Here is a 15907-nt window from a genome sequence, read left to right on the forward strand (position 1 = left end):
AAGCAGGCCTCAAAAAAATCTGTGTTAAAAAATTAGAAATGTTGGGGCTCCTTACACAGCTTTAGGCCTGGACAAATCCCCCCCTCCCCCCAGGCCTGACCACCAACATTTCCCAGTGGCTGCCTACTGGAAATCTCACCAAATCCACTCACTGGCTATCCCACCAAGTCCTTCAGTGCACCTACTTTTATTTTAACACTCTTACAACTTAATATATCCTCCATCCCATGTCCTCCTCCTCCTCCAGTCCCAACTCCTCCTCCTCCAGTCCCAACTCCTCCTCCTCCAGTCCTATCTCCTCCTCCTCTAGTCCCATCTCCTGCATCCCATGTCCTCCTCCCCCACTCCTATCTCCTCCATCCCATGTCCTCCTCCTTCTCTACCCCATGTTCTCCTCCTCCTCCAGTCCCATCTCCCCATCCCATGTCCTCCTCTTCCAGTCTCATCTCCTCCATCCCATGTTCTCTTCCTCCTCCAGTCATATCTCCTCGATCCTATGTCCTCCTCCTCCTCCAGTCCCATCTCCTCCATCCCATATCCTCCTCCTTCTGCAGTCCAATCTCCTCCATCCTATGTCCTCCTCCTCCTCCAGTCCCATCTCCTCCATCCCATGTCCTTCTTCTCTAGTCCCACCACCCCATCCCATGTCCTCCACTTTCAGTTTCATCTCCTCCATTCCACGTCCTCCTCTTCCAGTCTCATCTCCCCCATCCCATGTCCTCTTCTAGTCTCATCTCCCCCACCCCACGTTCTCCTCTTCCGATCCCATCTCCCCCACAGTTCCTCACCTATTCCACGTACACCTCCTCTATTCCATGTCCTCCACCACCTCCATTCCATGTCCTCCTTCAGTCTCATCTCCCCACTATGTCGGTCCTCTCTCACAATGTCCTCCCTCTGTAGTCCTTCTATCCCTCATGCGCCCTTAGTAAAGACCTGATCCAGGTGATATACCTCGGTGTATGGTCCCTCCTCTGTCCCGGGGCTCACCTTGCTCTCTCCGGACACATGGCTCAGATCGATCACACTTCCATATTAAAACTTCCCGCTGCAAATCTCTTACCCTGCTGGAACCTATTGGCCCGACTCATCAAAGGGGGCAGGCCCGGGTTGCCACACTACATTCCTGCGATTGGACAGACTACTGTGTGGGGCGGAGAATGGTGTTGGGGGGAGATGTTGGAGAGGGTCAGAAGAGAGATAGAGTGGTTGAGGAAGGTGCAGCAGCTAGAAGAGAGAGCAGACAGGGCTGCTGCTGTACCTGCAGCTCTTATTTCCGGGACTCAAGTTGGGACACAGCCATTTCGGGACAGTTTAATGAAAATCGTGGCAGCTATGCGGGCAGCATAGGCTCAAGGGGCAGCTGTTTTGGGCCCCACAACAATGAATAGGCCCAAGGCAGCTGACCTTTTTGTTCCACATTAAAGGTGGCTTCTCAGCCTTTTAGCTAAGATCAAGTGTAGTATCTGTTCTTATCAGTTGCCAGAGGAGGCGCTGTGCTGCTCCTATCAGGGAGGGCTATGCAAATCTTCTGGCATGATGGTATCTAGATAGTCCGAGCGGGCCAGAAGGGTACTCCTGGTGAGGATGGGTGCTGCACTAGTCTGGCCGAAGGTTGGGTCATCCCAGCCTTTTGGCTAGGATTGGTGTGGTCTCTGTTCCTGTCAGCATCTGGTGGAGGAGCTGTCACCCTGATCAGGGGATAGGGGTGCGAAAAGTAGACACAATATGGTAATAATTACTTCTGCGCTTGTGAGAGTATTTGTTGTGTAATTGGGTAGTATTGGAGATGGTAAAAGGTATGAAAGAGATGGTAATGCATGTCCCGCTGCCTCAGCTGACCAGAGGTGGTCTGGAGAAGACTTTGTGGAAGGAGGTGGATGGAGGGCGCGTGATCAACCGCTTACATCAAAACATATTTGGTTTAATCATGTATAATGGAATACAAACAAATAGATAAAACCATCTGAATAATACAAATAATACTTTCATAAAAACAGGTGACAAAATATACACTGAAGGGTTAAAATGGGGATATGCCCATGTAGAGGCAGATGTCTATTCTACACCACTGGGGGCCCACAGATGGGAGCCGCCTGTGTGCCGTCTTTCACGGGACACAGTGACCCGGCTCAAACACTCAATGGATCCTGCCGGCTCACTCTCTCCTGTGAGCTGACAGGTGACCAGTCATGTGATCGCCTCTTGGAGCGCACGGCCACGCCCATTTCATTCGGCGTGCGTTCCATCGGCAGGCCACACCCACCTTCCCATGATGGCCACTAATACTCCCAGCTCGCCCCCATACCCGCCCCCCCCACAACATTTAAAACTTTCTGACATGTCCTCAGCACACTACATACCTGTGTCTCAGATGGAGTGACAGCTCCTCAGGCACCTGCGGCTCTGGCACTATCCAAGGACACTTCCTAGACCTTCCTACTCTAGGGATCACGCGGTCCCCTGCCCCCAAGGACATGTGCAGGCTGCAGCACTCCCCCGTACATCTTTGGAGACAGGTCAGTTATGCTCACTCTGCACCTGTCCATATCTATTTACCAGTGTCCTGAGGGACCCCTTATTTCAGGTCACTCTCCCCTTCCCCCTGTTCATCTCTCCTCTCCCTCTGCAGGCATACCCAACAGTCCTGCATCGCTGCAAAAGAAATACATATAACTTTTCAACTATACCATGTAAGTAGGTGCGATTCCACATCAACTTACTAGACTGACATCTTGTCTTCTAGCAATTAACACCACTGCACCCCTGTACTCGCATAGTTCATATGCATATTTAATATTTCATTCTGTTCACATGTGACACTCCCTGTCACCATACTACACTAACTGTGTTTTCCACCCTACTGACATGATGCCTATTCGGTATAGGCACATGTCACGTGCACTTAGGTGGGCTCCATCTATCTATCTATCTATCTATATATTTTGCCTGTCTATGTGGATGTATTGTTACAACTGTATGGTCACAACTGTGCCCTTGGATGTGCATTCTGTGCTCATTTGTTCACATCCACACTTTGTTCCTGCACAGCTTCCTTGATGCTGGCAGAGATGTTCACACACGCGTACGCATGTTCTTTGTACGTAAACACAACTTGACATACCAAGTAGCGAGAGATGGTCCTTCAGTGTTTCTCTGTGTATCCAACATCACTCACAGGTTTCCTATATGCATATTTTCCCATTTATTTCTTTCATTTTATGCCTAATTTTATATTTATATATTTATATATTTGTATTTATTTTTATGCATCTTTATATATACATATATATTAGTTCATGTTTTTTGCTTCAATGTTCATCATTAATCAATCATCGATTTGTCTCTATACTGATATGGTACCTTCCATTATTCATTTTTACCATTTTTAATGTGAATTTTTTTTTATATACGTCTCCAGTCTGTAGTGTACAGTGCACACTTACCATGTGCCCCTCACTATCCTGTTTTTGATCTATATTCCACCTAGAATGTTTGGACGTGGACTGTTATGGAGCTCAGAAAAAGTGACAATTCATCACAGGACATACCCTCCTACTAGTCACTCCTCCCCATGTACACATGTTGGCCTACTGGCTCACACAGACTGTGTTCCCGTTCTCTCAGGCCCTGATGAAGAGGTCACCCTCGAAATGTGACAGGGGTGCTGCCATGCAAATCCATTGGAATGATGGGGGTCTGGAAAAGCTAGTATCGGTGGAGGCCGTGTTTCGCATCTGCAAGTCTCCCCGAGAAAACCTAGCAGGGCTCACTATCTGGCAGGGAGGGAGGCTGCACTGGTCTGGCTGAAGGCTGGGCCAGAAAGAAGCCCGTGGTGCATGTACCCCTGGAGTGGCAGTCTAGGGGTGCTGTAACTTCACTGTGAGTGAGGGTCACTTTGAATTATGGCAAAAAGGTCACTGTACCTCATACACTCTTTTTCACACCTGCTTCCTGGGCCGGACGTTTTGACTGGGAACAGAGGAATTTTTTATTCCTGGCCGAAGGGCCAGTCATCGTATTGTACAATGGTCACTTTCACTTATCGTCCACTTCCTTCTTCCCCACTTCTTTTATTTAAGCCCTTTGTTTGTCACTTTTTTGTCTTTTTTTGTTTGTACACGATTTTGCACGTGTGACTGGTAGGGAGTAGGTCCTCGGGCCTGCCCTGAAAGTCTTGGGAGGGGGTGGCCATGGCCTTCTGGCTTGGTTTGCTCTCTCTCATGGGGTCCCCCTTCAGGGGAGCCCCACCTAGTACTTGGGTGGGTCTGTTTCGGCAGACCATCCAAAGAATGGGGTCCATCTGGTTTCGGCCAGATCGACCTAGTGTAAGTACCCCAGCTACTTTCCTGTGTCCTTTGGATTTCAACATATTTTAGTGCTCACGAAATGGACATTCATTTGCTTTAACCTAGTATGCCAATATCTCCTTGCCGTATACCCCTAACAGCCATCAACAGCATACCTTGTCAAAAAAAGGTATGAAAAAAATCATGATTTTGAGTTATACATGTTCCTGCTTTTTTACATCATTCCATATTAGGACTGCCTGGCCCAACGTCTGGTGTTGCCACACTGCTTACATTTATACAGAATTCTTATGGCCCATATATTTATGCACGTGTAGTGAAGACGTTCCCTTATTTGTTTGTTAGTCTGTTTTATATTTGTCTGTCCACTGACAATGTTGTCATTAGATGGTGAACGGTGGAGGTTCCATTGATTTTATACTTTTGTGTAATTAATCATTGTGTATTCATACAATAAATACATTTCAATTTTGTTATAATCAATTAGTTTAATTTTTCAGACAATATACTGTATCTATATGGCTCTATATGTAGCATCTTTTTCTATGCCTTTCTCTTTGGTGTAGTTTCTTTTCTTTATTGTATGACTAGCCACTTAGCCCCATCCAATTACAGGGTGAGTAGATGAGTATCTGGTTTTCTTTATAGTTTAGTTTGGTTTCCATACCCTTTTCTGTCTTTTCCAATGTAAGTACCCCAGTCCCCGTCTGGAGCCTAACGCCCTGGGGGATCAGGGCAAGGTCCTTCAATTTGGGAGAACTATGTGTACACCCATTGCACGTTTTGTGTATCACTCTTTATGTGTGTGCACTTTTCTTGGCACCTGGTGGGGTTTTTGGGAGTGTGTTCACACACCATGGGCTTTAAAAAAAATTTAAATAAAAAAAAAATACACTTTAAGGTGAAACCATTGCTAATTTATGTTCATGCATGTTCAATTCTGATGAGTCGGGAATTAAAATTTGGTGGGGGAGCACTTGCAGCATGTCTTGGCTGTCCTGATCCATTGTTGTGGATGATGTAGTGGTGCACCACAAAACACTGGAGCTGTCAGAGCTGGTTACAGAGTCAAAGTCAGGCAGCTCAAGCTCAAGTTTTTGGGTAAAAAGTCTGCAGGAGGGTGGGGAATTCTGTGGAATGTTTTTATTTAATTAATTGTTCATTTGGGCAGACAGTAGGTATGCTCCAGACCAGGCTAAATGAGCATATAGCTAATATAAAGAAGGGGTTCCCCAATCATAGTGTGTCAAAAAATTACGCATTAAGCCACAGTAAAAATCCAGAATGGGAATTGATAAATGTACCAGCAATTGGAGAGGGAGCCATGAGAGATGTGAGATTTCAAAACTTGAAACTTGGTGGATCTACACCTTGCGAACTTATGTCCCATTCGACTTGAATATAGAATGGGGCATTAATGCTTTCATCAACAATAGCTAAAGGCCTTCACCAGTAATAGTTGAAAGAAATGTTTTGTTATAATTTATACTGCTTCTGTATTTCTAATACATGTTACATTTTTTATATTACAGTTATGATAGACTATGGTTAAATGTCTATTATGTTTTATTAAGTTTATATGTATTGCATTCTAAAATGAATCCACAAGATGGCACTGTGAGGTGCTGTATATTTTTAAGATGTTTTATTCTTAACAAGTCACAAGATGGCGCTGTGAGGTGCTATATTTTGTGCTGAAAATAATTCACAAGAGGGCGCTGTTAGGTAATCACCTGACTAACAAATGGTGGCCTTGGTGATTTATAATTATATATCTCACTATCTGGTCATTTTTGTTGTTTTTTATAGAAAAAATGTATTTGTTTGGATTGAATGGGTTAATATTGTTTGGCCGGTTTACTTTTACTTTTGTGCTCTGAGTTGATTATGGCATTTAAAGCATTGGTCAGGAGGGCGCTTCCTGTGTTTGGAGTGCAGCCAGCATGGTGGTTAAGCCACTCCACTACCCAGTGCTATTTTCCATCTTTTGACCATTGCTTCTGGTCTTTGTAGCACAGTTAGAAAGAGTGGGAGGTGTTTGTCTCTCTCTGCATATGAACAGCGAGGTATCCGTTCCGAGTCACGCCCCCGACGATGATATTGATGACGAAATGCGTAGGATAGAGTGAAGGCAGGTGATGTCATTGTGCAGTGGAACGTAGCAGCTGTCTTGTTGGTTTAAAACCTTTCTATTACAGCACGGATTTATATGTTTTTAAATGTGAGTGCATTATGATATTTCTAATAAATGGTTAATTTTGAAAAACTTACTGCACATTGGGGTCCATTCACTAAAGGTTACTGCATGTAATATTAAGGTCATGTGACTAATTTTTTTGGAAATATCGCATTAGATAAAAAAAAGAGTCAATTAATCAAAGTAAAATATCGAATGTGAAGTAAATACTGCACATTTGTTAACCACTTGACGACCGCCTCACGCCGATTTACGTCGGCAAGGTGGCACGGACAGGCAAAATCACGTACATGTACGTGATTTGCCTTCCGCAGGTGGGGGGTCCGATCGGACCCCCCCCCCGGTGCCCGAGGCGGTCGTCTTTTCTCCCACGGCTATCGGAGATGAGGGGGAGGCCATCCGTTCGTGGCCCCCCCCTCGCGATCGCCGCCGGCCAATGAGAACATTCCTTTGCTGCTGTATGCTAAACAGCAGCAAAGGAAATGATGTCATCTCTCCTCGGCTCGGTAATTTCCGTTCCGGCCCGAGGAGAGAAGACAAGTGAGTGAGTGCACAACACACACACACACAGTAGAACATGCCAGGCACACAAAACACCCCGATCGCCCCCCCGATCCCCCCCCGATCGCCCCCCCCCCCCCCTGTCACAAACTGACACCAGCAGTTTTTTTGTTTGTTTTTTTTTTTTTTCTGATTACTGCATTGGTGTCAGTTTGTGACAGTTACAGTGTTGGGACAGTTACTGTTACCCCCCTTTAGGTCTAGGATACCCCCCTAACCCCCCCTAATAAAGTTTTAACCCCTTGATCACCCCCTGTCACCAGTGTCACTAAGCGATCATTTTTCTGATCGCTGTATTAGTGTCGCTGGTGACGCTAGTTAGTGAGGTAAATATTTAGGTTCGCCGTCAGCGTTTTATAGCGACAGGGACCCCCATATACTATCTAATAAATGTTTTAACCCCTTGATTGCCCCCTAGTTAACCCTTTCACCACTGATCACCGTATAACTGTTACGGGTGACGCTGGTTAGTTTGTTTATTTTTTATAGTGTCAGGGCACCCGCCGTTTATTACCGAATAAAGGTTTAGCCCCCCGGTCGCCCGGCGGTGATATGCGTCGCCCCAGGCAGCGTCAGATTAGCGCCAGTAACGCTAACACCCACGCACGCAGCATACGCCTCCCTTAGTGGTATAGTATCTGAACGGATCAATATCTGATCTGATCAGATCTATACTAGCGTCCCCAGCAGTTTAGGGTTCCCAAAAACGCAGTGTTAGTGGGATCAGCCCAGATACCTGCTAGCACCTGCGTTTTGTCCCTCCGCCCGGCCCACCCAAGTGCAGTATCGATCGATCACTGTCACTTACAAAACACTAAACGCATAACTGCAGCGTTCGCAGAGTCAGGCCTGATCCCTGCGATCGCTAACAGTTTTTTTTGTAGCATTTTGGTGAGCTGGCAAGCACCAGCCCCAGGCTGCGCCAGATTAGCGCCAGTACCACTGACACCCACGCACGTACCATACACCTCCCTTAGTGGTATAGTATCTGAACGGATCAATATCTGGTCCGATCAGATCTATACTAGCGTCCCCAGCAGTTTAGGGTTCCCAAAAACACAGTGTTAGCGGGATCAGCCCATATACCTGCTAGCACCTGCGTTGTGCCCCTCCGCCCGGCCCAGCCCAGCCCAGTCCACCCAAGTGCAGTATCGATCGATCACTGTCACTTACAAGGCACTAAACGCATAACTGCAGCGTTCGCAGAGTCAGGCCTGATCCCTGCGATCGCTAACAGTTTTTTTGGTAGCATTTTGGTGAACTAGCAAGCACCGGCCCCAGGCAGCGTCAGGTTAGCGCCAGTACCACTAACACCCACGCGCGCAGCATACGCCTCCTTTAGTGGTATAGTATCTGAACGGATCAATATCTGATCTGATCAGATCTATACTAGCGTCCCCAGCAGTTTAGGGTTCCCAAAAACGCAGTGTTAGCGGGATCAGCCCAGATACCTGCTAGCACCTGCGTTTTGCCCCTCCGCCCGGCCCAGCCCAGCCCACCCAAGTGCAGTATCGATCGATCACTGTCACTTACAAAACACTAAACGCAGAAACTGCAGCGTTTGCAGAGTCAGGCCTGATCCCTGCGATCGCTAACAGTTTTTTTGGAAGCTTTTTATTGAACTGGCAAGCACCAGCGGCCTAGTACACCCCGGTCGTAGTCAAACCAGCGCTGCAGTAACACTTGGTGACGTGGCGAGTCCCATAAGTGCAGTTCAAGCTGGTGAGGTGGCAAGCACAAGTAGTGTCCCGCTGCCACCAAAAAGACAAACACAGGCCCGTCATGCCCATAGTGCCCTTCCTGCTGCATTCGCCAATCCTAATTGGGAACACACCGCTTCTGCAGCGCCCGTACTTCCCCCATTCACATCCCCAACCAAATGCAGTCGGCTGCATGAGAGGCATTTTTATGTCCTCCCGAGTACCCCTACCCAACGAACCCCCCCCAAAAAGATGTCGTGTCTGCAGCAAGCGCGGATATAGGCGTGACACCCGCTATTATTGTCCCTCCTGTCCTGACAATCCTGGTCTTTGCATTGGTGAATGTTTTGAACGCTACCATACACTAGTTGAGTATTAGCGTAGGGTACAGCATTCCACAGACTAGGCACACTTTCACAGGGTCTCCCAAGATGCCATCGCATTTTGAGAGACCCGAACCTGGAACCGGTTACAGTTATAAAAGTTAGTTACAAAAAAAGTGTAAAAAAAAAAATATATATATAAAATAAAAAAAAATAGTTGTCGTTTTATTGTTCTCTCTCTCTATTCTCTCTCTCTATTGTTCTGCTCTTTTTTTACTGTATTCTATTCTGCAATGTTTTATTGTTATTGTTATTGTTATTATGTTTTATCATGTTTGTTTTTCAGGTATGTAATTATTTATACTTTACTGTTTACTGTGCTTTATTGTTAACCATTGTTAACCATTTTTTTGTCTTCAGGTACGCCATTCACGACTTTGAATGGTTATACCAGAATGATGCCTGCAGGTTTAGGTATCATCTTGGTATCATTCTTTTCAGCCAGCGGTCGGCTTTCATGTAAAAGCAATCCTAGTGGCTAATTAGCCTCTAGACTGCTTTTACAAGCCGTGGGAGGGAATGCCCCCCCCCCCCACACCGTCTTCCGTGTTTTTCTCTGGCTTTCCTGTCTCAACAGGGAACCTGAGAATGCAGCCGGTGATTCAGCCAGCTGACCATAGAGCTGATCAGAGACCAGAGTGGCTCCAAACATCTCTATGGCCTAAGAAACCGGAAGCTACGATCATTTTATGATTTAGATTTCGCCGGATGTAAATAGCGCCATTGGGAAATTGGGGAAGCATTTTATCACACCGATCTTGGTGTCATCAGATGCTTTGAGGGCAGAGGAGAGATCTAGGGTCTAATAGACCCCAATTTTTTCAAAAAAGAGTACCTGTCACTACCTATTGCTATCATAGGGGATATTTGCATTCCCCGAGATAACAATAAAAATGATTAAAAAAAAAAAAAAATGAAAGGAACAGTTAAAAAATAAGATAAAAAAGCAAAAAAATAATAAAGAAAAAAAAAAAAGCACCCCTGTCGCCCCCTGCTCTCGCGCTAAGGCGAACGCAAACGGCGGTCTGTCGTCAAACGTAAACAGCAATTGCACCATGCATGTGAGGTATCGCTGCGAAGGTCAGATCGAGGGTAGTAATTTTTGCAGTAGACCTCCTCTGTAAATCTAAAGTGGTAACCTGTAAAGGCTTTTAAAGGCTTTTAAAAATGCATTTATTTTGTTGCCACTGCACGTTTGTGCGCAATTTTAAAGCATGTTATGTTTGGTATCCATGTACTCGGCCTAAGATCATCTTTTTATTTCATCAAACATTTGGGCAATATAGTGTGTTTTAGTGCATTAAAATTTAAAAAAGTGTGTTTTTTCCCCAAAAAATGCGTTTAAAAAATCGCTGCGCAAATACTGTGTGAAAAAAAAAAATGAAACACCCACCATTTTAATCTGTAGGGCATTTGCTTTAAAAAAATATATAATGTTTGGGGGTTCAAAGTAATTTTTTTGCAAAAAAAAATAACTTTTTCATGTAAACAATGAGTGTCAGAAAGGGCTTTGTCTTCAAGTGGTTAGAAGAGTTGGTGATGTGTGACATAAGCTTCTAAATGTTGTGCATAAAATGCCAGGACAGTTCAAAACCCCCCCAAATGACCCCATTTTGGAAAGTAGACACCCCAAGCTATTTGCTGAGAGGCATGTCGAGTCCATGGAATATTTTATATTGCGACACAAGTTGCGGGAAAGAGACAAATTTTTTTTTTTTTGCACAAAGTTGTCACTAAATGATATATTGCTCAAACATGCCATGGGAATATGTGAAATTACACCCCAAAATACATTCTGCTGCTTCTCCTGAGTACGGGGATACCACATGTGTGAGACTTTTTGGGAGCCTAGCCGCGTACGGGACCCCGAAAACCAAGCACCGCCTTCAGGCTTTCTAAGGGCGTGAATTTTTGATTTCACTCTTCACTGCCTATCACAGTTTCGGAGGCCATGGAAAGCCCAGGTGGCACAAAACCCCCCCAAATGACCCCATTTTGGAAAGAAGACACCCAAAGCTATTTGCTGAGAGGTATAGTGAGTATTTTGCAGACCTCACTTTTTGTCACAAAGTTTTGAAAATTGAAAAAAGAAAAAAAAAAAAGTTTTTTCTTGTCTTTCTTCATTTTCAAAAACAAATGAGAGCTGCAAAATACTCACCATGCCTCTCAGCAAATAGCTTGGGGTGTCTACTTTCCAAAATGGGGTCATTTGGGGGGGGGTTTGTGCCACCTGGGCATTCCATGGCCTCCGAAACTGTGATAGGCAGTGAAGAGTGAAATCAAAAATTTTCACCCTTGGAAATCCTGAAGGCGGTGCTTGGTTTTCGGGGCCCCGTACACGGCTAGGCTCCCAAAAAGTCCCACACATGTGGTATCCCCATACTCAGGAGAAGCAGCTAAATGTATTTTGGGGTGCAATTCCACATATGCCCATGCCCTGTGTGAGCAATATATCATTTAGTGACAACTTTGTGCAAAAAAAAAAAAAAAAAAAGTGTCACTTTCCCGCAACTTGTGTCAAAATATAAAATATTCCATGGACTCAATATGCCTCTCAGCAAATAGCTTGGGGTGTCTACTTTCCAAAATGGGGTCATTTGGGGGGGGGTTTGTGCCACCTGGGCATTCCATGGCCTCTGAAACTGTGATAGGCAGTGAAGAGTGAAATCAAAAATTTACACCCTTAGAAATCCTGAAGGCGGTGCTTGGTTTTCGGGGCCCCGTACGCGGCTAAGCTCCCAAAAAGTCCCACACATGTGGTATCCCCATACTCAGGAGAAGCAGCTGAATGTATTTTGGGGTGCAATTCCACATAGGCCCATGGCCTGTGTGAGCAATATATCATTTAGTGACAACTTTTTGTAAATATTTTTTTTTTTTTTGTCATTATTCAATCACTTGGGACAAAAAAAATAAATATTCAATGGGTTCAACATGCCTCTCAGCAATTTCCTTGGGGTGTCTACTTTCCAAAATGGGGTCATTTGGGGGGGGGTTTGTACTGCCCTGCCATTTTAGCACCTCAAGAAATGACATAGGCAGTCATAAACTAAAAGCTGTGTAAATTACAGAAAATGTACCCTAGTTTGTAGACGCTATAACTTTTGCGCAAACCAATAAATATATGCTTATTGACATTTTTTTTACCAAAGACATGTGGCCGAATACATTTTGGCCTAAATGTATGACTAAAATTTAGTTTATTGGATTTTTTTTATAACAAAAAGTAGAAAATATCATTTTTTTTCAAAATTTTCGGTCTTTTTCCGTTTATAGCGCAAAAAATAAAAACTGCAGAGGTGATCAAATACCATCAAAAGAAAGCTCTATTTGTGGGAAGAAAAGGACGCAAATTTCGTTTAGGTACAGCATTGCATGACCGCGCAATTAGCAGTTAAAGCGACGCAGTGCCAAATTGGAAAAAGACCTCTGGTCCTTAGGCAGCATAATGGTCCGGGGCTCAAGTGGTTAAAATAGTGAGATAAATACCACAAAAAATTTGATAAATTATTAAAGTCAATTCACTAAAAAACACACACATTCGTTATTTATCACCTGGTGTTTGCTAGCGGTATTTTAGAAATGTGCAAAATAACAATTAGAGGAACTCTGCACTGGCCAGAAAGTTAAAAATATGCCATGGGGTTGATTTACTAAAACTAGAGAGTGCAAAATCTGGTGAAACTCTACATAGAAACCAGAAATCAGAAATCAGTTTCCAGGTTTTATTGGCAAAGCTTAAAGTGATTGTAAAGTCTTGTTTAAAAACAAAACAAAAAAAGACAACCATGTTATATTTACCTCCTCTGTGCATTTGGTTTTGCACAGAGCAGCCCGGATCCTCCTCTTCTCGGGTCACCCTTTGCTGTTCCTGGCCTCTCCCTCCTATCGAGTGCCCCCACAGTCAGCAGCTTCCTATAGGGGGAAGTGGAGCCGAGTCACAGCTCCGTGTTTCCATTCGGGCACAGAGCCCCGCCCCAGCCCCGCCCCCTCTCTCTCCTGATTGGCTGAATTACTTTGATTGACAATGGCACCGCTGCTGTGTCTCAGCCATTCAGGAGGAGTGTTCCAGATGGCTTAGACATTTGAGGACATTGCTGGAGAGAGATGGTGCTCAGGTAAGTAATTAGGGGGTGCTGGGGAGGCTGCTACACACAAAAGGTTTTTTATCTTAATGCACAGAATTAATTAAAGCGGAGTTCCACCCAAAAGTGGAACTTCCGCTCTTTTGTCTCCTTCCCCCTGGTGCCACATTTGGCACCTTTCGGGGGGGGAAGGGGGGAGCAGATACCTGTCTTTGACAGGTATCCTGTCCCCACTTTCGAGAGTCTGCACCACGGTGAATTACGCCAGCAGCTCGGCTCCCACCTCCTCCCTCCCCTGCTGCCGGGCCAGTAGGAGAGAGAAGCGTAGCCTCGCGAATGCGCAGTAGGGTTCCCGGCGTGAAGCTGTAAGACTACACTGCCGGGTTACCCGCCTTACCCAATGGCGGCAGCAGCACCCGACAACTGATGGAAACATCAGCTGTGGTGCCGACATCGCTGGACTCCAGGACAGGTAAGTGTCCTATTATTAAAAGTCAGCAGCTGCAGTACCTGTAGCTGCTGGCTTTTAATTTTTCCAGCGGTGGGCGGACCTCCGCTTTAAGATAAAAAAACCTTCTGCACATTGGTATAGAACCCCAACACTCTTACACAAATACTTCCCAATGACACCTGAACTCTGCTGGAGATGCCAAGCAGAAAAAGGGACATTATTACACATATTCTGGTCGTGCCCTAAACTGACGAACTTCTGGCATACAATACAGACAATTATACAGAAATTTACAGACTATAACATTACTAATGACCCGGCATTTTTTCTCTTACATGCATCCAATATACCCACCAAAATATATAAAAAGTCTGTGCTTCGCCACCTTCTGGACGCAGCTAAAGCCTGCATACCGCTCCACTGGAAATCCCAGACACCCCCAACTTTAGGCTTGTGGATCAAAAAAGTAGAAGAAATCAAAAGAATGGAAGACCTTATACACACAGCTCAAAACAGACAGGAAAAATTCTCCAAGACATGGCAGTTGTGGAATATGTTCATTTATTCCAGCGAGGGCCAAACCCTGCTAGAGACCTGAATAACCCTCCAATCAACCACATGGTAATTTAACAAACGAGACACACATCTGTGTCACAAGTACAGTCATGCCTCGGAGAGTTCTTTAAATACTCCGTGATTGCGAGGCACGTGTCCACTCCCCCCCCCCCTCCCCCCCCCCCCACATCCTATCCCCACCTCTCTACTCCTACTCTCGCTCTTACTCTTTTTCTAATCTTAGGACTTTAAAGTAATAATGGTAGGAGGGGAGCCTGATGGACTGCACCACTTAATACAAGAATACTTAAAGAATACGTAGAATATTCCTCTTCCGGTTTATATTCTTGTTTTTTCCTATATTCTAATTGTTACCAAAGCGTTGAGACGACAGATGTTAACAGAAAGAACTAACAGGCTTAACTGTATATTGGATTATATGATTGTACTCAACGTTATGACTGTTAACGTGTTGATGTTTACTATTTGTATGTCGGTCCATGCGGGCCCCCTTGCCTGATATAAATAAAAAATTAAAAAAAAAAAAAAAAAAACCTTCTGCCTTTACAACTCCTTTAATTGAAGGAGAGGAAGTTAGAAGCTGATTGGTTGCCATGCACAACTGCACCAGATTCTGAGTGCTCCAGTTTTAGTAAATCTCCCCAATGTATCAGTGTGAAAATGTTCTCCTCTGAGCTCAGGAATGTAAATAAATTGTAACATTTGATCAGAGGGAGATCCTTTTGAGAATGAAAGCACACTAGAATGTTTTTAGTTTCAAAATATTGCTGTATGCCTTCTGGGGCAGTGTCAGCCTTCATAAAAAAAGAAATTGTGAAAAAACAACACCAACAGTAAAGCAAAATTTAAGCTCTAAATATCGCAAAACATAAATGTTTAACGCATTTGGAAAATACTGCAAGTTTTTGAGTGAATTGACTTTTGAGATTAATACCACATGAGTTCATTTAAGTCAAAAATTCATGCAGTATTTATCTCTAAAGCAGCATACACACGAGCGGAATGTCCGACAGAAAAAGTCAGACGGAAGCTTTTCATTGTCTATTCCGATCGTGTGTGTGCCTCATCGGACTTTTCTTTTTTTCGAAAATTCTGACGGACCTAGAAATGGAACATGTTCTAAATATTTCTGACGGAACCAATTCCTATCGGGAAAAACGCTCGTCTGTATGCTGTTCCGACGGACCAAAAACGATGCATGCTCTGAAGCAAGTATGAAACGGAAGCTATTGGCTACTGGCTATTGAACTTCCTTTTTCTAGTCCGGTCGTACGTGCTGTACGTCACCTCGTTCTGGATGGTCGGACTTTGGTTTGACCGTGTGTAGGCAAAACCGCATGAATGGAATTCTGTCGGAGTTCCGTCGGAGAAACCTTCGGAGTTTTTTCCGACGGAAAAACCAGTCGTGTGTACAGGGCATTAGTGGATTGTCCCCTATGAGATACCTCTGCCTTTCTCTTTGACTACTAACCATTGGGAGTTTTGTTGGTCATGGGGACAGGAACATCTATTCAATTTGATTGCCTGTGATAGAAGTTAGGAGATGTTCCATTTCTGAAGGAGATGTTTGACTGTGCTTTTTGACCTCAAGGTCAAATCCATTTGGTAAGAGGCTATCTATGTGGTTTGAGGGTGACGGTCTCT

The 15907-nt window shown here is 44.7% G+C and overlaps 1 pseudogene; it reads left to right on the forward strand.

Annotated features, from left to right (window-relative positions):
• The first annotated feature begins 1427 nt into the window (after positions 1-1427).
• Positions 1428-1533, forward strand: LOC141135964 (U2 spliceosomal RNA; annotated as a pseudogene).
• Positions 1534-15907: the final 14374 nt, after the last annotated feature.

Source organism: Aquarana catesbeiana, linkage group LG03 (assembly GCF_042186555.1).
Source record: "Aquarana catesbeiana isolate 2022-GZ linkage group LG03, ASM4218655v1, whole genome shotgun sequence".
Taxonomy (NCBI): domain Eukaryota; kingdom Metazoa; phylum Chordata; class Amphibia; order Anura; family Ranidae; genus Aquarana; species Aquarana catesbeiana.